General features: G+C 44.9%; 1 protein-coding gene across 1 annotated transcript in view; it reads right to left on the bottom strand.

Annotated features, from left to right (window-relative positions):
- ARHGAP24 (Rho GTPase activating protein 24) overlaps positions 1-481 on the bottom strand; it is a 214,416-nt gene extending 213,935 nt beyond the window's left edge. The window contains exon 1 of the mRNA XM_051618783.1: positions 274-481. The gene's annotated coding sequence lies outside the window, so the exon portion shown is untranslated. The remainder of the gene's footprint in view (positions 1-273) is intronic.
- Between the last annotated feature and the right edge of the window lie 11,568 nt (positions 482-12,049).

The following is a 12,049-nucleotide window of genomic DNA, read 5'->3' as shown; positions in this document are numbered from 1 at the left end:
CACATACCCTGCTTGTACCCCCGATACTAACACCAAGTATTTAACCCGGTGGAGAAACCCCAGCGCACACCACCACCACCACCTCCTCCTCCTCCTCCTCAAGATGCCTCCACACACACAGTTTCTCCCCCCTCCCCAGCAGACACCAGCAGCCGCCACACACCCGCAGCTGCTGCCACAGCCTCCTGCTCTGCCCGCCGTTCTCTGTGTCCTGCGAAGACCACACGGTTTTGCCACCGAAGATGAAAATCGCGTCCAGGTGACGCTACCTACCCCGGGTTCAGCCGCAGCGCGGCCCCAAATCCAGCGAGAGCTCCACAGCTGCCCCGCACCGAGACTCCGTCCTTCCTCAAGCTGGCTCAATACTCTCACCCATAAATCCGGCGGCCTTCTCAAGACCGATTGGGAAGCAGTGACAGCCTGTTCAGCTCGACTGCACCCACCAGTCTCGTTTCCTCCCCCCTCAGGGGACCGGCACCCACACGGGGCCACCCCCACCGCCCGGGAGGGGAGCCCCGCGCTCCCACCCCACGCCCTCCAGCAACCCCAGCTCCCAGCACCGAGCTGCCCAAGAAGTTGGAAAGAGGGGCTGGCTCTGCATGGATGTGTAAATACGCGGTACGAGAAGCTGGGACGGCCTCCCAGGGCCAGCCCTCGGACGCAGCGCTGGGTTTCAGGTTTCACTGCCAGCTCCGGAGCGCGGCAGAGGCGCTGCTGCTGCTGCTGCTGCGCCGGGGAGGAACCCGCTCCCTTCCCAGCCATCATCGCCGGGAATCCCAGGGACACAGCGGCGGGAGAGCCTCTGCCAGCCGCTGTGCCACGGCAGCACCCTGGAGATGCCCTGGCCGGCCGGCCCAGCCAACCCACCGGCACCCCGCGACCCTGCGCGGGGTTCTGCCGAGCCCCCCCAACCCACCCCCCCACACACCCCCTTTTCCCTTTCTGCCCGGGATGTCTCCTGACTCCAAGTGGGTTTAGCTCATCTGCTTTCAACAGCCTTGCTAAGTTCTACCTCGGCAAGTTTGTGCCACGGTCTGTTTAAGCAGGGCTAAGGATTTTACCTGGTCTGGACTTGACAGGCGTCTCCATGGGACCTGTACAAGAAGGGCTGTGCTCCTTCTCCACGGGCCCAGCTCTGACTTGGTCACACAGCAGCCATTTCAGACTCACAGTGGGAATTCCCCAACATAGGAAGGACACAGACTGCCTGGAGAGAGTCCAGAGCAGGGCCATGAAGATGATCAGGGGACTGGAGCAGCTCTGCTCTGGAGACAGGCTGGGAGAGTTGGGGTCTTCAGCCTGGAGAAGAGAAGGCTCCAGGGAGACCTTAGAGCACCTTCCAGTGCCTGAAGGGGCTCCAGGAAAGCTGGAAAGGGACTTGGGACAAGGGCAGGGAGGAAGAGGACAAGGGGGAATGGATTAAAACTGGAAGAGGGGAGATTGAGGTGAGACATGAGGAGGAAATTCGAGTGTGAGGGTGGTGAGACCCTGGCCCAGGTTGCCCAGGGAAGCTGTGGAAAGCCTAATCCCTGGAAGTGTTCAAGGGCAGGTTGGATGGGGCTCTGAGCAACCTGGTCTAGTGGGAGATGACCCTGCCCATGCAGGGGGATTGGATCTAGATGATCTTTAAGGTCCCTTCCAACTCAAACCATTCTAGCATTCTCTGATGTGATTCTGATGGAAACTGCAGCTGTAACTGAGTTTCAGGAGCTGCTGTTCCTTCTCTGCTCTTTTTTACTGGTCTCTTCTATCAGATCCCCCCTCGTAGACAAAAGGCAGTTTCTAATACCATACTTCACTGAGATCAAGAAAAAAAACACTCATCATAATAGCTGAAAACAGCTCCACATTACACTTTGAAGCTCAAGCAGAGTTCTCCACTCCGTACACACTAACAACATAACCCTGTCCATTTTCAGCTACACACACACCAGACACGTGGTGTTCCTCTAATGACTAGAGCTGGCAAATCTGTAGAATGTGGAAAAGATTTTTGCATGAGCCAGAATCCCAGCATCTGATGAATGTGCAGCTTGGGCAGACCTAGACACACCCCCACCGACTTCCCTCTCATGAGCCATTATTTCTCACAAGTCTGCATCTGCTGGTTCCAGCTCCACCCAATGTAACAGCACTAAAAAAATCCTGAAGACTACAAGAATTAGTTACAGCCCCTTGAAAGCAGTTTTCCAACAAATTCCTCACGTCTGTGAAGCTTTTCATGAGATGAGGTCCGAAGAACACTTACAGGCTCTAACATAGGACACGTTAGAGCTTGTAGCAGGGATAATGGGATACCACTGCACTGGAGCAGCTTCTACTTTTAGCAGGGAAAAAAACAAGTGTCATTTAGCTACTCCGTTATCCATACTGGATCAAATCAGAGAATGAAGCAAGGCACTGAACAAGAGGGCTGGTCCCTGCTCGTGTCACTAGAAGTCCACAGAGTTAAAACAAGGAGGGGGCAGAGCAAAGGCCATTCCCATCACTTCTCTGCCAAACTCAGATGAGGCCAACAAAGGTCCCCAGCATCAGAACAGCATGCTACACCCCACCAAAGCACAGCTCGTCCCAGCAACAGTTTGAAGAGTCTTTTCTGACACTCTGCCAGTGTATTTTTATTTTTTTTCCCCAAAATGTAAACAGGTTATACAGATACATGGCTACCCAGGAAGGGAAAGTAAACATGCACAAACTTCTTTACATGGTGAAGAGGACAGAATTAAACACAGGCACAGCAGGATACCTGTGCTGGCCTTCAGTTTGCTTAGCTGCCAAGTGCAGGCTCAGAGGGAAAACAGCCAGAATGACATACTAGAAAAAACATTTTTAATGGGCTGGAAAGCTTTCCACCATCAAGGAGCATGCCTGCTCCGATGAGGTGCCTGTACATATAGAAGCTTCACATTATGCATCACAGTAATCAACATTTATATAAAAACTTAACTCAGGCACTTCTGGAACTTTCATCTCCACAGCTCTGTGCCTTTATTTGAACAACAGTCATATTAACACAAAAGACCTCTTGTTTAAATTATAGGAAATTACTGTTCTGTTACTGTACTGTTTCTCTTAAGAGAGAAGCAACCCCAGGGAAATTTCCAGCTACCAGAGAGAAAGGAGAGTAGCACAATGTACTCCCTCAGCACAGAGACACACAGGAAGCAAGCTGCAGGGCAGACTGGAACTGCTGGCTGCAGCAGTGGGTCCATGCAGACCAGTGGGTCCTGTGCCAGACCTGCTCACACATGGCAGAAAGCTCCCAGCCTTGTGCCCACAATGAAGGGGCTTTCAAAAACTGAGCTGCAAAGCTGCTCACATCCTTGAAGGAAGTCAGGCTATCAATACTTAATGACAACAATAACAATGAGGAGGCCCTTTGCAGTCAGATTACCTTCCTTACTTCCTTTATTGGTGGCCCTTGACTACTGTTCTTTCTCCCTGCAACAGTTAAGGTTTGCTATCCAATACCCTTCTAAAGTCCAGTTTCAGACTGCAAAACTATTCATATTTGCATTTTAGGTGCTCATTTTTATGACACATTTAAGTGCTTCAGCCTGTGTTGGCTTTTATGCACATTATCAATATCCAGTCATTCATTAGCTACAGTAGGGAAAGGCCAGTAGGAACAGGCCTATAACTGGAAATTGTTTATCCAGCTCTATGTAATAAACAAGGCTATGAAAAGCCTGCTTTGGTGCTGGTAGGTACCCAGCTAGTTTTCCATGCCAAGATTGCTCCTATCTAACTCTTTGGATAACAAACCCACGCAGACTGACATACTTTGAAGATTTGATCTTTGCATGGCAGAGAACTAAGGTTTTTCATCTTTCCCTATAGAAAAACCACACTTTTTTTCCAAAACAGCTAATGGGACCAACAAACCCCTTTCCCAAGCAATCAAATGGATGGATGAGATCTGCATTTGCACAGGACAGTTTGCATCTGCTCAAGCATGGAATACTCATGGCCAAGTGCAGGCAGTTCCAAAAGTAATTCTGCTCCTCTGGACACACATGCTCCTTTAGCAAGTGGGGTCACTTAATTGGAGGTCCCAGAGTACCTTAGTCGAGTTCCCTTTTCCTTGAAAAATGTCTTAAATCCTGATTGGTTCCATGGGGACAGATTCTGCAAGATGTTTCACAAATGAGTACAGACTACTTACACTAACAGCCCTAAAGCACAAACATACAAGTGCTCAGAACCAGTGTCAAAACCTGACACAGCTGAAAATGGATTGAAAAGTTTAAGATCATCCCTATATGTACAGGAAACTTCTACTCATAGTCACCAGGATAATTTTTCCATCTTCAAATCCATCAAAATCTAGCTGGAAATCATTTTCTCTCAAAGAAGCCACAGGCATCCAGCCACTTTCACATCCATTTCCCTCAGCTGCACCAAGATATTCTTTACCAGTTGGTCAATTTATGGCTTTCCCTGCCTTACAACTTCTTCCAGCCCTGTGCTTGGCAACTGAACCTCATACACAACTTTTAGCTGTACTCAGCAATATAATTCTTAACTACATGTTCTGTTGTCCACTATAGCTAACTGGGACTAATGAAGAACTCACAAAGGATCATCCATCAAGTCACATGCAAAAACCATAACAGTCAATTTTTTTAAAAGGTTTTGCATCATTTCCCTCTTCCTTTCTGTGCAAATGCTCCGAATAACCTTGTGTTTAGATTGGATGTCAGCATTCAGCAGACAATTTCTCCCCCTCTTACAAGAGCCCAAACAATTTTGTCTGGTCTACTTCTAAAATCCAGACTGTTGAATCTAGAATGGTACTAAAAAAAGTTATGAAAATCAAAACGAGATTATCCTGGACATTGAGCAGGAAGCTTATTCAACTGTTCTCTGACTAAGGAGAAGATGGTCACCTATGTAATACATGCCTCAAACTATACTGATGTCTTAGGACTTCTGACACAGATGAGACAGAGTGGAGCTTCCATACATATAGTGATGATTTATGGTGTGATAGATCAATGCAGAAATGTAGAAACAAGACAGCCAAGACCACAGCCATCAGCAGAAAGCTTTAAAACTAATGTTTGTGTTCAAGCACTTGCTAACTACAAGGTTTGGCTCTTTTGCAAGACCGTTGCTAGGATCTCAGATTAGATCTGGTTTTAAGCCACTTCGCTCCGATTTCCTAAACATCTTCCAGCAACACACCAAGATTTACTTTGGAATGGGCCTCTACTAGCATAAACATACTAATTTTTCCCAGCCATAAAACAAATTTCATTTGGACTCACAGGACTGGGAGAAGGTAACTGACCTTGTCTCTTTGGTCAGAGGCACGGAATACAAGCACTGTATCCCTACATGGCAGTAGGTAGGAAGGAATGAAAATAAAAATCCCCTGTCTAATATAGACATTCCAACAGTGAATCTTGATTTATTATTGTAAGTCAAAGCTCTGACCAGCAAATTCTGGATCCTGTTTGCACAGAACAGTCTAGAACACAACATTATACTCCTGTATTTACATATAGACTAAATCCTTCAAATATACAAAAAGCATGAGTGTTCTTTCCAGTTTGAAAAGGGACATTTTGCAGAGTCCTTGGTGCCATGCAAAAGTAAATTGGGTTTTCTTGGTATATTGAAAAACCCAAACCCCAGAATCTTCCTAGAAGCAAAGATACACAAGGGGAAAAAAGTTTTAAGCCCGTCCCTGTTGAGCACTAACATTACAAAGAAAAGGTTTCTTCCTCTTAAAAATTAAGATCTATACTTACATTTTGCAATACAGAACATGAAATTCTTCAGTTGCCCATTTAACAGCTTCAGCATCCTAACTCAAGTTAGCAAACCAGAAATACCACGTGTCAGGATTTTGACGATACACTTCAAATGTATATACAAGAACTTAACTGCATAGTTCTGTTCCTGCTAAAGAGGGTTTAAAATGCACAGTCCCACCTTCTCTTCCTACATGCAGACTCTGAGCAACTCCTCTTTCAGAAGCAACATACTAGCTTAAGTAGTAGAAATCAACCAAGCCATAAGAGCTCAGAGGATCTCACAACTGGCAAAGCCATCTTCTCAGGTCACTAGAAAGTGAATTTTATTCCTCAACAGCAAACAGTAGCTCCAGTTCACACTGCCTCCCAGTAGGCTGTATGGAAAAACAAACATGGAGCCTGTAAAGCCACAGTTTATCTTCAATAAAAAAAGCACAGTGAACCTGACTACAGGAATAAATGCCTCAGATGTGATTAATTTAACACAGTTAAGTCAACCGGTAAAGAACGCAGAAAACCCTCAACAATTACATGTGTGTCACTCTGCCTGTATTTCACAACCCCCATGACTTCTGCTGAGCTCTCTGCACACCCTCTCCACTGGGCACTCATTTACCTGAATGTCAAGGCTCATGTCCAAGCAGAAATATGAAAACACAACAGAACACCCTCCTGGGGTGATACTGTACTCCTTCCTATGCCTTCTTGTAACAAAAAGCTTTTACAGCAAGCGTGCAGGTGCGGTTATTGCACAAGGCACCATTTGTATCCCTTGAAAAACACCCAGCTCCAAAATCTACCACAGCAACGACTTCTGCTGACATCTGCAGCAAATCCTCATCTTCTGAGTCAGTCTCTGTTATGTTGCACCAGTAAAGAACAAGCATGGAGGGCTAGGAATTCAGAGTCTCCAACAGCTTTCATTAGAAAACGTCTGTAATTTTAGTGGAGAGAGTGAACACAACCATTGCACTGTATTTCACCCTGGTGGCACATGAGAAGGAGAAATCTAACAGAACCAGTGTTTACCATCAACACAGATTTCACAAGGCTAGTCCTGACCTGTTGGACTGCAGCTCTGAAGAGCTACAAGCTTCATCATATGAGCTACATCATTTCTGACACAAGAAGATACAGAAGTAAGACAAACATGACCAGATCACAGCAAAAGACAAGAGAGCAGAAACTAAACACTCGCCTGCACAAGACAACAGGGAAAAATTAGAAAATTTGTGTTTTAAGACATGTATAATGCAGTAAAAAGCCCCTGCATTTCTGTGTGACTTGCCCTAGCTTCTGTGGTGGTCCTGCTTCAGCAGAGGAGTTGGATGCAAACCCCAGAGGTCCCTTCCAACTCCTAATGTTCTGTGATTCTGTGAGGATTGCTAAGGTGCCTTGAATTAATCTAACAAAGTCTGTGTCAAAACTGCTACTATCAGGACTTGTAAAATTCCTTACCAACCCAACATGGCATTTACCAAGTTATGCAAATCTCATCTTTTCACAGGTGTCCTTCCAGGTGCAGCTATCCTTTCTAGCCTTACCTCATGGCATCATCATGACTGCAACTGTCACAGGTTAGCTGCTGTGAATATATTATACTTGCACGAAATCTGGACCTACTATCACCAACACACTGTATGGCAGGGGAACCTCAGTCATTTTTTAAGAGCTGTGGTGAAGCCACAGACTATCTGCTTGCAGAACATTGTCTGCAAAATCTATGATGCAATGACTTAAACCACCAAATATCCACCACTACTTCCTTCAAGAATGGATACACTTCGGCTACATAAGGGGCTTGAAACATCCAACATGTTACTACTTCAACCAGTATTTCCAGATCTGTTATCATTTCCTACCCCTCTGAATAGTTCATCCTGTCAGGGTTTCATTAACATAGTAAGGTGTATTAATAATACTCATCTGCAGCTACACTGGACAGTGTTTGGTCACTTCCTCAAAATCCTTCTAGAAGACTCATCTTTGTGTTTATGTTATGAACACGTTCTCATTACCCTAGTACTGGCTGAGGGGTAATAACAGCCTGCTGTTGGCTTTCTTTCATTTTGCTTTTTGACCTTTTATTAGTGAGATCACTAAATGCCTGGGCTTCTTTCAACCATGTGTTAAGGCGTATCTCTGCTTTTAGTCTTCTTAGACATCCAGGTCAAAACTGGTTAAGAACTGTTCAGTATCTCACCAACATGAAGCATCCCTTGGGCTTGGTTATCTACTGCTTCCCTTCAAGTGTGGTTCTGACTAGATGAAACAGAAGTTCAAAAGGTTAAAGCTCAGATGCCTTTTGCTAGTGGAGTGTTTGCTTTCCATTAAGTCTCACTAACTGTTATTGCTGCACTTCAGCTTTAATGCATGATACCTTATTTCTCAGCACTGTAAACCCAGTCTTACTCTTTCCTTAAACTAGGAAAGTGAAAAAATAAAATCCAAAGAGATGAGGTGCAATCCCGCTCATACTTGCTGATTACTAATCCCAACTACCTTCATCACATCTTTACTGCAAGTTTGATTACACCTTGAGTACTAAGAACCTAAGCCCTGAAAGCTGCAGTAGAGTTTGGAATTCTACATCATACATTTCACATGACCTGGAGATACAGCATCCCTGCTACTTCAGTCCAGCAGTGGCACAGTACAGCTATCTTCATGGCTGGTTGGGAAGCTCTGCCTAACTCCTAGAGAAAACCTGATCACGTTTGGACACCACGAAGGCAGACAAGTAAGTCGTATCAAAGAATCACAGAAGAGTGGGGGTTGGAAGAGACCTCTGGAGATCATCTAGTCCAGCCCCCTGCTAAAGCAGGATCCCCTAGAGCAGATCACACAGGAACATGCCCAGGTGGATTTGGAATGTCTCCAGGGATGGGGTCTCCACAGCCACCCTGGGCAGCTTGTTCCAGTGCTCTGGTACCCTCAGAGTAAACAAATATTTTCTCATAATTAGGTTAAACCTCCTGTGTTCCAGTTTGTGCCCACTGCCCCTTGTTCTGTCCCTGGACACCACTGAGAAGAGTCTGGCACCATCCTCCTGACACCCCCTGTAGATATTTGTAACCATTGATGACATTCCCCCTCAGCCTCCTTGTCTCTCAGCTGAACAGCCCCAGCTCTCTCAGCCTTTCCTCATAGGGCAGATGATATGATACTCACCACTCCCCAAACACATTGGCATAGGCTCTTTCTACAATACTTTCTCCAGCTATGTTTGCCCTGCTGTATTTGTCCCCTTTTTCTCTGAAAACAGCATTCAGAAAGGTAACAAGAATAACTAGTGCAATCACATGCATTTGAAGACAGACTGCACACCATCCTTGCTAGTGCTCTGCAGTAAATCAGCTCTTCAAGCATGACCCAAGGTTTTGGGGATAAGCACAAACTATTTGCTGCACTGTATCTGAGAGCTAGAACAAACAACTACTGTTCCGTCCTTCATCACGAGAGATAGCTGACTTTTTAAGCACTAACTGGCAGCTGCTTAACATTTATTCTGCTCCATTATTTGCTTTGGGAGCTTTCAGTATCTCCTAATTAAGCTCTTCAAACTCCAACAGGGGCTTCTAGTGACAGACAGTTCTAGCAAGAGATTCAACCTGAAAACACAGCAGTCCAAAGTAATTCCTCGTCTATTCTTTCGGATGCATCCTGAGGCATGACTGACAATCCAACATCTCAAACAGCAGCACTTAGTACAAAATACTGGAAAGCTCTTGAGCCATTTAAACTGTACAGCAAAATAAAGCTTGTATCTTCATAGCCCAAAAGCCACTCTTTTGATAATATATAAATAGGGACCTCTTTCTGCTATCCCATCCAGGAATGCCACTCTAACATCTGTTCATCTCCCACATTCAACCTATTTTCAAGGCCATTCAATTAACTCTGAGTACTTCCACTAAGCACCTTATGCCTTCCAGGTGCTTAATAAAAATCTTTCAACAGAAAAAACTTGAACTAGCTCTTGGATTTCTCTCTTGCAATGTCATTGTCACCTGCTCTTCTTCCCCCTAGAGCTCTTTATGGATACTCCCCTCTTCATCGAGACCCTTAATCCAAGAAGAACCCTGCCCACAAGAACAGCATTTTTACATCTGAATCTTTTAAAAAAATCTACATGATGCTTGCCCAGAGGTCTATCTTAAGTCACAGTTTTCTCAACATCATAGGAAAAAAAAAATAAAAGAGGCTGCATGGGATCAGATACTCAAATGAAACAACATAACTGGATACCTAATCATGGGAATAAAGGCTGCTGCACTCATCTCCACATGCGTCATTTAGTTTTACAAGTATTTTCCAGAACTTCACGTCTGTCTGATGACCTGCGTACTTGAATATTTCAATTCCAAGACTGTTATCAAGATGTCAAGGCAAATGACCTCCTCTTCTGGGCAAGTAGGCACAGAACTTAAAAGGGTCACTACCTGCAACATTGAGATAATTAAGGCTATTACTTGAAGAATTAAAAATACTTCCCTTCTTCAAGTATTCAGAATAGTGCTTTCAAGTCCCCATGGGAAAACAGTCAGGATTACTACTTTATGCAGTATCATCCAGGATGGATGACATACAGACCTCTCACTTTTTGACTCCACTAATTCATCAAGCAATTTATCCAGAGCTGGTAAAATCTGTATTAAATACATCTATAAAGGAATTGGCATCCAAATTGTGGTGAGGGTTTTTTCTTGTTATTTCATCTCATTTTTGTGGTACACACTGCAAGTACAAAGATCACCTCTTGCCCCTCACAGGCAAGCTGTGCTTGGGAATCAACAGTCACTGCTCCCCAGCTTCTTCCAGGCGTGGAAGAAGCCTTCTGTGACACACATACAGATCCAAAAATAGAGAAACTTAATACCCAACCTGGTAGTCTAAGAATTAAGGACCTCCCAGGAAGGCCTTAGTCATGATGTTTTCCTTATCATAAGGGAAGCTGCCACCTTTCATCCTGTGCATCACAATCACATAATCATCCTGGTTGGAAGGGACCTTAAAAGATCAAGTCCAACCATAATCTAAATCCCACTACCATAACCTAACGTACCCATTCAGTGCATAAGTCATGTTGCTAAGCACTGTACCTACATTTATTTTGAACACTTCCAGGGATGGTGACTCCACCACCTCCCAAGGCAGCCTGTTCCACCATCCAACCACTCTTTTGGTGAAGAAATTCTTTCAAGTATCTAGTCTAAACCTCCCCTGGGCACAACTTCAGGCCATTTCCTCTCATCCTGTCATTATTCATTAGAGAGAAGAGGCCAACTCCTACTTCCCTGCAACCTCCTTTCAGGTACCTATAGAGAGCATGCAGAAAGAAGCATTTCCAAGCCAGTACACAATTCCACCATTCAAGCTCTATAACAAATGCTGAAAAACAAGGGAGTGATCTGCCAGAGGCTACCAGTGATTCATACCTGCCTCATACTGTGCATCCCTGTCTATATCAGATAATGGGGAACAGAAACTAGTGAATTTAAAAAGTATCCTGAATCCCAACAGCTGGCAAGTGAGACTGGGTGATTATCAATGGGCTAACTTTCAGACAGTTGTGCTTTACTCTACATTACTTGAACTCTTTAAAGATTTGAAATGATATACCAAGCAAATTACAAACTTCCCAGCATTCTATACCAGGTGTCCTTCAGGGTCTCTTAGGCACCTGATCATGTCCTCCATCTCCCATGTCCCTTCTGACCCTCTTAGTCTCTGCTGCTAGAGATCTAACTAGCTTCATTAATGGCAAAGCAGTTCTGGAAGACTTCAAGGCAACACCAAATAACCAGAAATTCTTCACTTACAAGGAGACTAGCAAGAAGCATTTTCCCTGGAATGGTTGATGGAAGAATAAGCTGCCTCATCTCCACCAAGCCTTTCAGAGGAAGTTCTAAGACCTAAACAAGTTAAAAGCTTCTCCTCTTTTTAAATTCAACCTGCTAAGCAACTCTCCTCCCCCCACCCCAGGCTAGGAAATCTCAGCCTGATGCTCCAGTACATTTATTCTGTGAACCTGACTTTGAGGAAAACTTTTGCTATCAGGCAAGAATCTGACAGCCTTCTTCCTATAACTGACAGAGGATCTGTGTGATGATGATACTTACTGAGGTCTACTTTATCCCAGCCCCCCTTACCCACCCAACCTCCCCCTTCACACATCTAATTGTGACCAGATCATGCAAACTGTAAAGCAGGGAGAAAATGTAACTTTCTGTGGAACCAGATCACACTGCATCTACCACTAAGTCCACAGTGGGGCCCAAATCCCT

The sequence above is a fragment of the Apus apus genome, chromosome 4 (genome assembly GCF_020740795.1).
Source record: "Apus apus isolate bApuApu2 chromosome 4, bApuApu2.pri.cur, whole genome shotgun sequence".
NCBI classification, from domain to species: domain Eukaryota; kingdom Metazoa; phylum Chordata; class Aves; order Apodiformes; family Apodidae; genus Apus; species Apus apus.
This window is presented reverse-complemented; position numbering and strand designations above follow the sequence as displayed.